The 14,729-nt window shown below is 42.9% G+C and overlaps 1 protein-coding gene across 1 annotated transcript in view; it reads left to right on the top strand.

Annotated features, from left to right (window-relative positions):
- The first annotated feature begins 9,332 nt into the window (after positions 1-9,332).
- Positions 9,333-14,729, top strand: part of DENND2C (DENN domain containing 2C) — a 64,463-nt gene continuing 59,066 nt past the window's right edge. Inside the window, exon 1 of the mRNA XM_060772577.2 lies at positions 9,333-9,460. The gene's annotated coding sequence lies outside the window, so the exon portion shown is untranslated. The remainder of the gene's footprint in view (positions 9,461-14,729) is intronic.

The raw sequence follows: 14,729 nt of genomic DNA, 5'->3' as shown, positions 1-14,729 counted from the left end.
GAACACCTACCATGCTTCATCAGAGGCAGATGGTATTTCATAACTACACAGTGCCACCTATTGACCATTCCAGCAATTGATTACATGGGACAGATTGCCTAAGTTTGTAAGCTTGTTAAAAGCTATAAAATTATAGGGTTGGAAGAGAGACCACCAGGGCCGTCCAGTCCAATTTTTTCTATGAAGAAATACGCAATGAAACCACTCTTGGCAGATGGCCACCAAGTCATGAGTAAAGCCCACCACCATCCTCCAAGGCAGCATATTCTACTGTTGAAAAACTCTTGCTATCAGGAAGTAATTCCCAGTCCTTAGGTCAGTGATTCTAAACTTGTGGGGCCCCAGATGTTTTGGCCTTCAACTCTCAGAAATCGAAACAGCTGGCAACTGACTGGGATTTCTGGGAGCTGTAGGCCAAAACACCTGGAGACCCACAGGTTGAGAACCACTGCCTTAGGTGGAATTTCCTCCTGTAGTTTGAATCAATTAGTCATTAGAACAGCAAAAGACAACCTTGCACCATCTTCAATATGACATCCTTTCAAATATCCATGGCAATAAATCCTGTTGAATTAGAAAGCAAATCGTATCATCTGACGGATCCCATCACATGTTGTTCTTTCTTGCCTTTTATCCATTTTCAGACTTATCCAATTTTCAAGTGCAGAAAAAAAAGAAAGCCTTGGGGGGGAAAACTTGGGGTGAAACTAAATTTTTCCTTCCAATCCTGCAACTTCTGAGTAGACAGGAAGCATTGATCTGGGAAGAAAGACACAATTTTGGGGATGCAGACTTTCCCTTCCAATCCTGTGACTCTCAAGGAGAGAGGAGGCATTGATCTGCTTTCTCTAGGTTCCTCTCCTTCCTCCCAATCTCACACGCTAGCTGTAGCTCCATTTTGAAATCCCAAGAAGGAGAAATGGCTGGAAAAGCAAAGTGGAGATATTTTGAAATTTTGGTATTTAAAATTATTAAATATTTTTTAAAAAATACCATGCCAGCCTAAAACAATTCCAGCCAGCCTAAAACAAGCTGTAATAAAACCGCTGTTGAAGAAACCATCACTGGACCCCACTCAATTCGTCAACTATCGGCCTGTTTCCAATCTCCCCTTTTTGGGCAAGGTCCTGGAACGTGTGGTGGCCTCACAACTCCAGGCATTCTTAGTAGACACAGATTATCTAGATCCGGCACAGTCTGGCTTTAGGCCGGGACATGGTACTGAGACAGCCTTGGTCGCCTTAGTGGATGATCTGCGCCGGGAGCTCGACAGGGGGAGTGTGTCCCTGTTGGTGCTGCTGGACCTCTCAGCGGCCTTCGATACCGTCGATCACGGTATCCTTCTGGGACGCCTCGCGGGGATGGGTCTTGGAGGTACTGTTTTGCAGTGGCTCCGCTCATTCCTTGAGGGTCGGTCTCAGAAGGTGTTACTGGGAGACTCCTGTTCAACCCCACAACCTTTGTCTTGTGGGGTTCCTCAGGGCTCAATACTATCTCCCATGTTGTTCAACATATACATGAAGCCGCTGGGAGAGATCATCCGGAGTTTCAGAGTGCGGTGTCATCTGTACGCAGATGATGTCCAACTCTGTCACTCCTTTGCACCTGCTACTAAGGAGGCTGGTGAGGTCCTGAACTGGTGCTTGGCCGCTGTGACGGTCTGGATGAGGGCGAACAAATTGAAATTGAATCCAGACAAGACAGAGGTACTCCTGGTTAGTCGTAAGGCCGAACAGGGTATAGGGTTACAGCCGGTGTTGGATGGGGTCGCACTCCCCCTGAAGACGCAGGTTCGCAGTTTGGGTGTGATCCTGGACTCATCTCTGAGCCTGGAACCCCAGGTTTCGGCGGTGACCAGGGGAGCATTTGCACAGTTAAAACTCGTGCGCCAACTGCGCCCGTACCTTGGGAAGTCTGACTTGGCCACGGTAGTCCACGCTCTGGTTACATCCCGTTTAGACTACTGCAACGCTCTACGTGGGGTTGCCTTTGAAGACGGCTCGGAAGCTGCAGTTAGTCCAACGATCGGCAGCCATGATACTAACAGGAGCGGAGCGCAGGGAGCATACAACTCCTTTGCTGCACCAGCTCCATTGGCTGCCGATTTGCTACCGAGCCCAATTCAAAGTGCTGGCGTTGGCCTATAAAGCCCTAAACGGTTCTGGCCCATGCTACCTATCTGAATGTATCTCTGCCTATCAGCCCGCCAGGACCCTAAGATCTTCTGGGGAGGCCCTGCTCTCCATCCCGCCTGCTTCACAGGTGCGGCTGGCGGGGACGAGAGACAGGGCCTTTTCTGTGGTGGCCCCCCCGTCTGTGGAACGCCCTTCCCAGGGAGGTTAGATCAGCCCCCTCACTAATGGTGTTTCGAAGAAGATTAAAAACTTGGATGTTTGAGCGGGCATTCGGACCAACCGTGCAATGAATGTTATGATACAGGAATGGAAAAATGGACGACGAACTGGATCACGACTCTAGTTATGAGATGTATTGTGTTGTTTATTGTTATATTAATATTGTATACCATGCTATTAGGGTTTTAAATTGTATATCTTTGTCTCATTTTTATCCTTGTTGTAAACCGCGTTGAGTCGCCTGTTGGGCTGAGAAACTGCGGTATACAAGTAAAGTAAAGTAAAGTAAATAAATAAATAAAATGCCAGGTTCACAAAACAGGATTTCGGGAGAGAAATGTCAATCTTTGGTAGGAGACTGCCCATAGAAACACTCCTTACTCCATGTCACTGAAGAGATTCAACACAGGCCAATGTGACAGATCCCATCTCATATGTTTCCCTCTGTTTTCTCCAGTTGTATTGTGATTCCTGAGCTCAAAAGATGATCTCTGCCCATCTCCTTTCTCCTCCATTTCCAGACATTTCAGAAACACTTCCCTGATGAGACATGATGGGCGCAGGGAGGACGTTCTCCTGCATAATCTGATGGGCTCCATTACAAATAATTTTCTTTCTGTATTACAAGAAATGGAGGGGGGGGGGCTGTTTGGGATAACACCCTTAAACATGGCTATCATGTCCCTTCAAAACATTCCCTTCTCCAGTCTAAATATACCTGGCCCCCTAAGCTGTGTCTCATAGGGTTTGACTTCCAGACCTTGATTTTGTCATTTGGGAGTTGTAGTTCCTGGGATTTATAGTTAATCTACAATCAGAGAGCATTCTGAACTCCACCAATGATAGAATTGGGCCAAACTTCCCAAACAGAGCCTCCATGTTTTGAAGGGACTTGCTGGTACGAGTCTCCCTCAACCCTCACATGCTCTCCTTCACCTGCACATGAGCACCACGCTGCCATGCGCTGAGCACACCTGCTCTCTCTTCCTCACATGGAGTCTCAGCCCTCCCCTTGGCTGAGAGGCCAGCCAATCACAGCAGAGGGGTGGTTTTGGTAGGAGGATTCACCACCTATGGAAGAGAAGAACACGCAGAGAGATCTTCAGCCTTCTCTGCCAGAGAGGGTCCTAAGACTATCAGAAATAAATGTTTTCTGATGGTCTTTGGCGACCCCTCTGAAATGCCCTCATGACCTCCCCAGAGGTCCCGGCCCCTAGGTTGAGAAATGATTGTGTAGAAAGATCCAAGGCAGTTGGTTCAAAACAGAATGCAATGAACTTGTGCTGCTCTTCAAAGCAATTTTGTACACTTAGTGAACCACAGGTTCACCGCAAATAATCTACTGTGCCGGAGACATGATATCACATTCCTTATTTATTTCTACAAGTTGTTCTGGCTGGCATAACAATAGATGTAATCTTAGGAAGGAAAAACGCAACGGAAATAGAAAGCTCCGATTTAACTAACAATGATGAACATCACATTGAACTGTAGTTGCACATACCAGTGACAGTTTACTGTATGCATGGTTCTTAAGGAACTTTTTCACACAAAAGGCGTGCAAAAACCAACACAGAAAGGGCAAAATTAGCAAAGTACTGAGGCATTTAATCCACATTTCTGGGGCATCTTGCTCATCACACTAGAGAAAAAATCCACTTAAAATCTGGTTCCTGCCTCCTGCAGAATTCTGGGGTTTGTAGTTTAGGAAGGAGTCTTTAACAGTCTCATTAAACTACAAACCCCAGAATTCTACAGGAGGCAGAAACCGGATTTAAAGTTGATTTTTTTCTCTAGTGTGATGAAGTCATCGGAGACTAAACCAGCTTATTGCATTTCTCTGTAGGTAAAAATTATTTTCATCTGATAAAGAGGAATTAATGGCATAGGTGGTTGGTATAGCCTGGGAAAGTGTTTAGACTACAGCTTCCAGAATCCACCAACCAGTGTGTCTGAAAAAATAACTTTCCCAAATACTGGCTGTTGCCCAAGATAAACCCAATTATTTCTACTGCATTAAATAGCCACGTTGCTTACATAAATCTAAGCAGGTCAGAAAGGAGAATAGGTTCCTCCTAGGTCTGGAGTTGCAGGCCTGCTTTTGTGACTCACAATTTTGCACAACAACTTTGGGATGTAGCCATAGCCGGAGAAGTGGAATCCTGCCAGCTAGCCATGCAATTTGCATTAATCTGTGACATCTCACGCCCTGCCTCTAAATGGTTATCTTCCTTCCCCAATGTCTTTGTGTTTAAGAGTTTGCAGCCATTTACTACTAATTAGTTTCCCCATTTGCTGACTTGAGCAATGACTGAAAGCACGCTTTATATCCTGGCGGCTTCTAATGTGGTGATTTTAAACATCTTGAGAGGTTTCTGCTTCTCTCACTCCTACACATCCAAGGGAGGGGTGCCTGGTCCACATTGGGTTCCAGGGCACTGTACCACCCAAAAATGAGTGTACCGTGAGTGAGTCCATAGGATGTGTCACCTGTGGGCGTGAACAACAACACTGCAATCTGTATTTGTCAGTGGAAGGGTCATTTAGCAACTCCAGCTTTGGCAACAAATGGGTAATGACCACCTTGCATTATCTCTCATGGACATGCTGTTGTTGCTTAAGTGCCTCTTGAATGAAATGGTGGCCTATGGCCCCATCAAAATTGACCATTTCATGAAGATAGAAATAGCTTCAAACTGCAATAGCCAGACAACAAACTCCCACAAAAGCACATGGAAAAAAAGCCCTTAACGCATATTAGTGTTTTTTGTTATCAGTTATCACCATCCTCAAATTGGTTCCAGGATTTCCTGTGGACTCCTGTACACAACAAAACCACTTTCTTCAAAACTAGTTTAAAGAGCATTGAATAGTCAGTACAGGTGGGGCCTCAGGCCCCTTCCACACAGCTGTATAAAACCCACATTGAACTGGATTATATGACAGTGTGGACTCAGATAACCCAGTTCAAAGCAGATATCGTGGATTATCTTCCTTGATATTCTGGATTATATGTGTCAGGAATCAGACTGTTAGGCTCAATGAAACCCAACAATATGGCTGTGTGGAAGGAAGGGACCTCAGGTGGCATTGAATCCTTACATATTTTTTCTGAAGACCCTTCCACACAGCCATATATCTTCTTTGAACTGGGTTATCTGAGTCCACACTGCCATATAATCCAGTTCAAACGGATTTTATTGTGGTCCTGAACCTTTAGAAAAATCATCCAGCTATGAAATCTGTAGTCATGTTGTGAGATTTGTCAGGAAACATTACAATCTTGAGCATATATCAACTCTTGGAAACATTTGGTTTGTTTCACAGCACTGTAATCAGGAAACTGTGTTTAGTTATATTAAAAATGTTCCATGTTGGGTGAACAAAGCACATTGGCACACTTGCCACTATGGGTGCATCTACACTGAAGAATTAATGCAGTTTGACCCCACTTTAATTGCCATGGCTCAATGCTATGGAAGAACAGGAGATTTAGTGTTACCTTCTCTGCCAAGGAGTGCTGGTGCCTCACCAAACTACAAATCCCAAGATTCTATAGCATTGAACCATGAGATTTAACTGGGGTCAAACTTCATAAATTCTAGTCTAGGTGCATCCTGTGAAAGGGTTATCGTCGGACCCATATATCTAACACAACTCTTATATGGTCTTGACTCATAAGGAGATAGTTCACTCTTTCCAGGTACATGTCATCAACAACAACAATTTTTACTGATTGGCCAGTTGGCCTTATCAAAAACAAACAGTGCAGACACAACATACAACATACATCTAGTCCTTTTAAAATAAAATACAAATATACAGGTAGCCATAGATATATGCCTCAACTATCCTCGTCTCCCCTACACTGCACCCCAATCTGATCTATGTACTCCGATCTCCTTTTAACAGCTTTAAACAAATAAAGGGCAATTTTTGTTGTCAGAGTGGGGTTATAACCAGCCAATAAAAATGAGGTTTTGGCCGCTGTATCCCAGCTTGTTTTATTGCAAATAAAAGGCCATAAGTATTGTTTCCTTTCTTTTTCATATAGGTTGCATTGATGTAAAGTGTGGTTCAGATTTTCGACTTCGGGGGCACCACAGATACATAGCCTTTCTTCATGTGGGATATGATTGAATCTGCTGTGTCTCTCCATGGATGTGAGGGCGATCTGGCTGCGACATCTGTCACCCCATTGATTGCCTGGTACATGTCATCAAGTTCATGGTAATCAGAGTGCGTACTCCATATGTATGAGAGAAAAGATGGCAAATGAGTCCATAATGGGATCTCCAAGTCCCATTACTCTTTGATTGCGTCCATGCTGCCATATAATGCAGTTTGAACTTCATTTTATGGTCAGTGTAGACCAGTGGTTTGCAATCTGTGGTCCATGGACCACCAGTAGTCAAAAAGAACTAAAATATGGTCCGCAGCCTCACGGTTACTACACCATTGCAACGAGAGCAACTGGTCTCACAAAACCTCTTATAGTGCCAAGGCTTATTAAATATGGGTTGTTGTAGAGTTTTTTGGGCTATATGGCCATGTTCTAGAGGCATTATCTCCTGACGTTTCACCTGCATCTATGGCAAGCATCCTCACCTCACTACTTCTGAGGATGCTTGCCATAGATGCAGATGAAACGTCAGGAGAGAATGCCTCTAGAATATGGAAGCAAATGGAAAAGCGAAGCCCAAAAAAATCTACAACAACCCAGTGATTCCGGCCATGAAAGCCTTCGACAATACTTATTAAATATGGTTTTTTTGTGGGTGAACAGATGGCAACTACTGGATGGAATATGTTCTGTATCAGAAATTAGAACTGATGTGGTCTATCCAATGCAATTTTCTAAAGCAACACCCCAAATAATCAAACTGACTCTAAAGTTGACCAAAAACTGATTCATAACCCTTTTGGTACTAATGTTGGAGAGTGGTCTCTGGTCAAGGTGGTTCTTGGTCAAAAAAAGGTTGGGAACCACTGATGTAGACCCATATAATGCTGTTTAAAATGTATTATATGGGTCTACACTGATCATCTAATGCAGTTAAACAGTGTTAAATGGTAGTATAGATTCAGGCATAGACTACTCATTTCCTCACTGTCACAATTTTAGCTAAATCATATCGCTTTCTAAAGCTAATATAGATTTAGTATCCCTCATCTGAAATTCCTGCACACTAGAAGTGTATTTAGGATATTTTCTCCCAAATTCAAGTTTAAACATGTAATTCTTTAATATATACATATAGCAAAAAAGGTCATTTAACGCCCCATATTTTCAATAATTTTCTGCATGTGACTTGAATACGAAACTGTCCATCATTGATCTGTGAAGTTTGAAACGCTAGTAGTCATTCATATATGTAAATAATACTAATTAGTACTTATTGTCATGCTGTAATGTTTGCTAATGTCATGCACTCTCATGCAGTGCTTTCGAAACCTGTTTAGAAACTGGAGCAGGTCCAAGATGTCACCACCAGACTGCTGACTGGGGCAGGATTATAGGGGAAGATGCGACTCCTGTGTTGAAACTGGCTTCTGGTTTGCTTCCTGGCGCAATTAAAAGCGCTGGGGATGAACTCTAAAGCCCTTGAGGGCAGGCATGTAGCGGGGGGGGGGGGGGGGGGGGGAGCTTGAGGGGCTTCAGCCCCCCCCCCCCCAAACTTCTCATGGTGGTTTGCAAAAAGGCCTTACTGGTGCATTATTTAAACTGTTATGTTTATTCATATTTTGATCTGATCACCATACTCAATATATCCCATATGCATGGGGGTATTGGGGTAAGGATACAAAAGGTTTGCTAGGGTAGACCCTCTTTCACTCAGACTCAGTCCCCCCCCAACTCAGCCCCCCCCAACCCCCTGAAAAAAATTCAGCCCCCCCCCCCCCCCCGAAACGAAATCCTGGCTACGGGCCTGCTTGAGGGCTTGGGTCTAGCTTCCCTTCCACACAGATGTATAAATTCCATGTTGAATAGGATTATATGGCATTGTGGACTCAGATAACCCAGTTCAAAGCAGATACTGCGGATTATCTGCCTTTGATATTCTGGGTTATATGGCAAACTTCATACAAGTTTGTGGTAGAACAGGCATGGGCCAACTTGGGCCCTCCATTTGGGGTTGGGACCGTCTAGCAAAGGCATGGGCCAACTTGGGCCCTCCAGGTGTTCTGGACTCCAACTCCCATGCAAAATGGAGGACCTTCTTATTGCTTGATTGTATTGTTATGTTGTGTTGTTGAGGCCTTGGCCTGTGTAAGCTGCATCGAATCCTTTGGGAGATGCTAGCGGGGTACAAATAAAGTTTAATAATAATAATAATAATAATAATAATAATAATAGCAACCCCAGAGGCACTCCAAGTAGCCAGCTACTGGTCAAAGGAAATCTAGTAAAATTTATTTATTTATGACATCTATATGCCGCCCTTCTCACCCCAAAGGGGACTCATAATATAATACAATATAATAATATAATACAATATATTATATTATTAGCATAGTACAATATCAGTATCATACATGACTATATTGTACTATACCATTATATTGCAAGATTATTAGCAATATTACATGTAATATAAAATATATAATTATAATATCATGGTTTTATTATTAATATTATATTGTATTACATTATAATATTATATTATATACATATAAATATTAAATATATACATATAAATATAAATATTATATGTATATACAATATGTTCTATTATTAAGATAGCACATAATAAGTTTTTAAAACTTAAAGTTTTTTAAATTCCACTGTGCCCTCGGTTTGCTTCTGTATACGATGAATACATAGGTGGGAGAACCCAGTGCCCCCTCCCCTCCCTTCCCCTCCCCTCCCCTCTTGGGCTGCCACGAAGGAGAAAGAGTGGGCGGGCCTTTGAAGGCGGCAAGGGGCGGAGCTTGAGGCCGGAGCGGCGGGGGCTCCGTCCAATGGGGGCGCTGCGCACATGTGTCAACTCGGGAGAGCGGGTTTGGTCCGTGCTTTGCAAAGTTTTGGGCAGAAGAAGAAGAAGAAGGAGGCAGGCGGGGAACGGGCTGGAAGGGAAGGGAGCCCAAAGGAGCCATGGAAGCCGGTGAGTGGGACTCCCCGTTGGGGGAATTTTGCCTGCTTTTGCGAGGAAAGACTCCAGGGGAGGCACTGCTGGGCTTCTTCTGCGGAGCCTTGAGTTGAGTCCCAGGGGGTCTCTCTCTCGACTGTGGAATGAATACAGTTCTGTGCCACTTTTCGCTGCCATGCTCTGGACTCATGGGAGTTTCTCCACCTTTTGGCAAAGAAAGCCTTTTCAAACCCCAGCAGAGCTAAGTGGTGTCAAACTTCTTCTATTCTGCAGTGTAGATGGAGCCACAGTACAGAATTATAGCAGTTTGACACCACTTGGAGTCCCAAGACTCAGTGCTATGGAATTCTGGGATTTGTAGTTTATAGAAAAGGCTAAATATCCAGTTTGACACCATTTGCACTCCCAAGACTCAGTGCTATGGAATTCTGGGATTTGTAGTTTGCAGAGAAAGCTAAATATCCAGTTTGACACCACTTGCAGTCTCAAGACTCAGTGCTATGGAACCCTGGGATTTATAGTTTGTAGAGAAGGCTAAATATCCAGTTTGACACCATTTGCACTACCAAGTCTCAGTGCTATGGAATTCTGGGATTTGTAGTTTGTAGAGAAAGCTAAATATCCAGTTTGGCACCATTTGCACTCCCAAGTCTCAGTGCTATGGAATTCTGGGATTTGTAGTTTGTAGAGAAGGCTAAATATCCATTTTGACACCATTTGCACTCCCAAGTCTCAGTGCTATGGAATTCTGGGATTTGTAGTTTGCAGAGAAGGCTAAATATCCAGTTTGACACCACTTGCACTCCCAAGACTCAGTGCTATGGAATATTGGGATTTGTAGTTTGCAAAGGAGGCTAAATATCCAGTTTGACATCATTTGCAATCTCAAGACTTAGTGCTATGGAATTCTGGGATTTGTGGTTTGCAGAGGAGGCTAAATATCCAGCTTGACCCCTCTTGCACTCCCAAGACTCAATGCTGTGGAATTTTGGAATTTGCAGTTTGTAGAGGAGGCTAAATATCCAGTTTGACATCACTTGCACTCCCAAGACTTAGTGTTATAGAATTCTGGGATTTGTAGTTTGTAGAGAAGCCTAAATATCTCTCAGATTACCAACCCCACAATGTTATTGCGTGGAGTCCTGGCTGTGAAAGGGCTCTGACTTTGCAGTAGCCTCTGAGCATGTCTAGATTGCCTTTCTCACGACATCTCAAGACTACAGTTCCTGGATTCTATAACATTGGGTCTTGGCAAATAAAGTGATGTCAAACTACAGTGTAGACCAGGCATGGGTAAACTTGGGCATTCCCTCTAAGTGTTTTGGACTCCAACTCCCACCATTCCTAACAGCCTCAGGCCCTTTCCTTTTCCCCCTCAGCCGCTTAAGCGGCTGAGGGGGGAAAAAGGAAGGGGCCTGAGACTGTTAGGAATGGTGGGAGTTGGAGTCCAAAACACCTGGAGGGAAGGCCTAAGTTCTCCCATGCCTGATCCACAGCCTCCAAGTTCATCATTGGTTCTAAATACCGATTTCTACATCACTTTGGGAAACAGGATGCGGATCCTGAGTAGTCTTCCAAGCTGCCCTGCAATAGCTCTTAACTGTATTAGCAACTGATTTTCGGGGCTAGACGACCAGTTCACACCTCCAGACCTGGTGTTGAGATGTTCTTGTTGATGTCTCCTGGCTGCCCTTAAGAATCAAAGCAGGTTGTGTGGTTTGTATGCCATTTGTTGAACCGAATACTCCCTTGTGTATCTGTCTGGTGAGCATGTGGATCCTATACACATTTGAACCTCAGTGAAAGAGAAAGTTGGGGAGAAAGTTCAATGAAAATGATAACAATTTTCTCTACTTTCTGTACCATTCGTACCTCAAACGCATATGCTGTGAATACAACATCCCATTCTTTCATCTGCCTGCTAGTTACCACCTCTCTTTCATCTAATGAGCAGGCCATTGAAGCTTTGAAGGCTAGCATGCCTTTTGGTTGACTACATTTGCATAGTTTTGATATAACTGTTTTCAAATTGGTTGCTCCTTGGTGGGTTTTAATATAAATGTTGTTATATTATCGATGTTTAATTTTTTCTGCTTTATGTCTCAATGTTCGTTTCTGTTTCTGTTTTAATTTGATCAGGTAAATTTATAGTTATAAGGTATTGTCTTGCTATTATCTTTTGGTTTTCAGCATTGAATTTTGTCTTTATAATGTTGAAAACTGCTTTGAGTTCCCTTAGGGGAGAAAAGTGGTATATAAATGTAGTAAATACATAAATAAATAAATAAATAAATAAATAAATAAATAGCCCTGAACTGCAAAGTTATAACTGGGTTGCTGTGAATTTTCTGGGCTGCATGGCCATGTTCCAGAAGCATTCTCTCCTGCATTTTGCCCACATCTAAGGCAGGCACTCTCAGAGGTTGTGAAGTCCCCTGCCTGGAGGAATCCTTTGTTGGGAAGCAGTCAGGCTTTGATGCTGCAAGGCCATTCAGTGCTAATCAAGCTGGCCAATTGCAACATCCACACTTGCCTCAAGAAGACAAGAGTTCTTTCTCCCACCCTGGACAATCCACAAATATATAAACCTCTTTTTACTAGTTTCCAACAGACCTCACAACCTATGAGGATGCCTTCCACAGATGCAGGTGAAACATCAGGCGAGAATGCTTCTGGAACATGGCCATATAGCCTGGAAAACTCACATCAACCCAGTGGTTCCAGCCATGAAAACCTTTGACAACACAAAGTTATAACCGTCCACAAAGATTTCCGTGGCATTACACACTGACCATCCTTCATTCGGAATTCCAAAATATGCCAAAATTTGAAAATTCTCCACGTGGTCGGCTGAGATAGCAATAATTTGCTTTCTGGTGATTTTGTAGATACAGATTTTGTGTCATGCAGAAAATATTATTTTAAATTGCTTTCAGGCTATGTGTATAAGTAAGGGTTTCCCCTGACATTAAAACTAGTAGTGTCCAACTCTGGGGGGTGGTACTCATCTCCATTTCTAGGCGAAAGAGCTGGCATTGTCCAAAGACGCCTCCATGGTTATGTGGCCGGCATAACTGCATGGAGCGCCATTACCTTCCTGCTGAAATGGTACCTATTGATCTCACATTTGCATGTTTTTAAACTGCTAGGTGGGCAGAAGTTGTGGCTAACAGCGGGAGCTTACCTTGCTCCCCAGATTCGAACCACCAATGTTTTGATCAGCAAGTTCAGCAGCTCGGTGGTTTAACTTGGTATATATGTATATATATGCAAATGCATTGTGTATATATATGCAAATAAATAAAAATATTCCAAAATCTAAAAACGTCAGAGTTCTCAAATACTTCTGATCAATCCCAAACATTTTGGGTAAAGGATATTCATCTTGTACTTGTTATCAAATGATTGGTTCATCTTCCTGTTTTCTGTTTCTGATTTGCCAAAAAGCTATATTTGGATACGTTTGCTTTGATTTTCAGTGTGACATAAAAATGTAATGAACAACTGTTAAAGTTTGAGAGTGGAATTACTCAGATTTCCAAAATACTCCTTGATATACAGATGTCCCCATTCTCTGGGGACTAGTTCTCGCCTTGGATCAAAAGGAGGTGGCAGCTTTCTGGGTGAAGGCAAGGCCAGTTCCCTTTGGTCTGTCATCTGTGTTGAAAATTCAAAAGCTGGAGAGGAGTCAGAGTGTGTAAATGGTGGATCCCTTCCCCCTGCAATGGTGTTTTGAAGTTGTTTCACAGCAAAACCAGGAAATGGAGTAACGGTGTCCTGTGACCTTTTAATATATTTAGGAGAGAATGACAATAGCGCTTTTCCTAATGGAGAAACAAGGGAAAATGTTGGCTAAGGACTTTTGAATGAATCCACAACAAGGTCTGAAAGGACAGATAATCCAAGTTATCAAAGCAGAAAATCCACATTATCTGATTTGAATTGGGTTATCTTAGTCTACACTACCATATAATCCAGTTCAAAGCAGATAATGTGGAATGTATTGTCAAAGGCTTTCATGTCCAGAATCACTGGATTGTTGTAGGTTTTTTCGGGCTATATGGCCATGTTCTAGAGGCATTTTCTCCTGACGTTTCACCTGCATCTATGGCAAGAATCCTCAGAGGTAGTGAGGTCACTACCTCACTACCTCTGAGGATGCTTGCCATAGATGCAGGTGAAACGTCAGGAGAAAATGCCTCTAGAACATGGCCATATAGCCCAAAAAAACCTACAACAACCCAGATAATGTGGATTTTATATAGCTGTGTAGAAGGAGCCTTAATCCACGCAGAAATCCCTTAAGACAGAAACCTTGCTGAATGCCAGCAGATCAAATCAGAAGATGGCTAGGACTTGGAAAGGCAGCAGTGAAGAAGCTAGACAAGATCAGTGTTGTAGCTCAGCATCCAGGGGCTGAGGGGTTCACTGATGATTCAGAAGGGATTGTGGGATTTCCTGAGGTTCACAGTGATGCTGATTCAGGCCAGGTTCAAAGTGTTGAAGATTCAAGTCAGGGATATGAAACTGACTCAAAGGGTGCCGAGCTCCAAGGTCAGTCACAGGAGCCAGAAACAACATCATTAGATAAGGGCCGAGTGAAGTAGAATTAAGCAAAATGGAAAACTCTCAAGGGAAAGCACCTAGAGTTATGGAGATAAGCAATAGTCTTCGTTTACAGATCAGAGCAGAGAATCGGCTCCGTAGGTCAGAGAGATTACATGGGAAAGATATAGACAAAAATCATGGGAAATGACATGACTTCATGACTGTTTATGAATAGCCAGTGTTTATCTTAAAGTCAGTTCAGGCAACATTGGCGTTTGAGTTAGAAGCAAGGCCTGAGTCTCTGGTCAAGTCTTGGTTTTGAATTCAAGTATCTAGGAAGGTTTCTATATTATTGTTTTATGATTCTTGCTCAAGTTTTTCTAAGTATACCTTTTGCTTGTGGATTTATTCTGCACTTGTTATTTTTGGCTATTTTTGGACTGTGTTACCTTTGGATTTTTATGTGATATTTGGATTCCTGTGTGGTTATCACCTATTGCTTAAAAAATTGCAGAGGGCATTCAAATTGAGATTTCTTCTAAATATTCATATTGCATTTTTAGTTCCATTATTCCATGGGGAAACTTAGCTGTCAGCGTTGCTCTGCAATCCTGTTTGAAAATTCAAATGTCTCTGGTAGACTAGAATCTGCTACCCATTGACACTAGATTATGACACTAGTTTGACTCATTCTCACTGCATCAGTTTGTTTTTGCACTGGTTCATCAAAGGGACT

The sequence above is a fragment of the Anolis sagrei genome, chromosome 4 (genome assembly GCF_037176765.1).
Source record: "Anolis sagrei isolate rAnoSag1 chromosome 4, rAnoSag1.mat, whole genome shotgun sequence".
NCBI classification, from domain to species: Eukaryota; Metazoa; Chordata; class Lepidosauria; order Squamata; family Dactyloidae; genus Anolis; species Anolis sagrei.
This window is presented reverse-complemented; position numbering and strand designations above follow the sequence as displayed.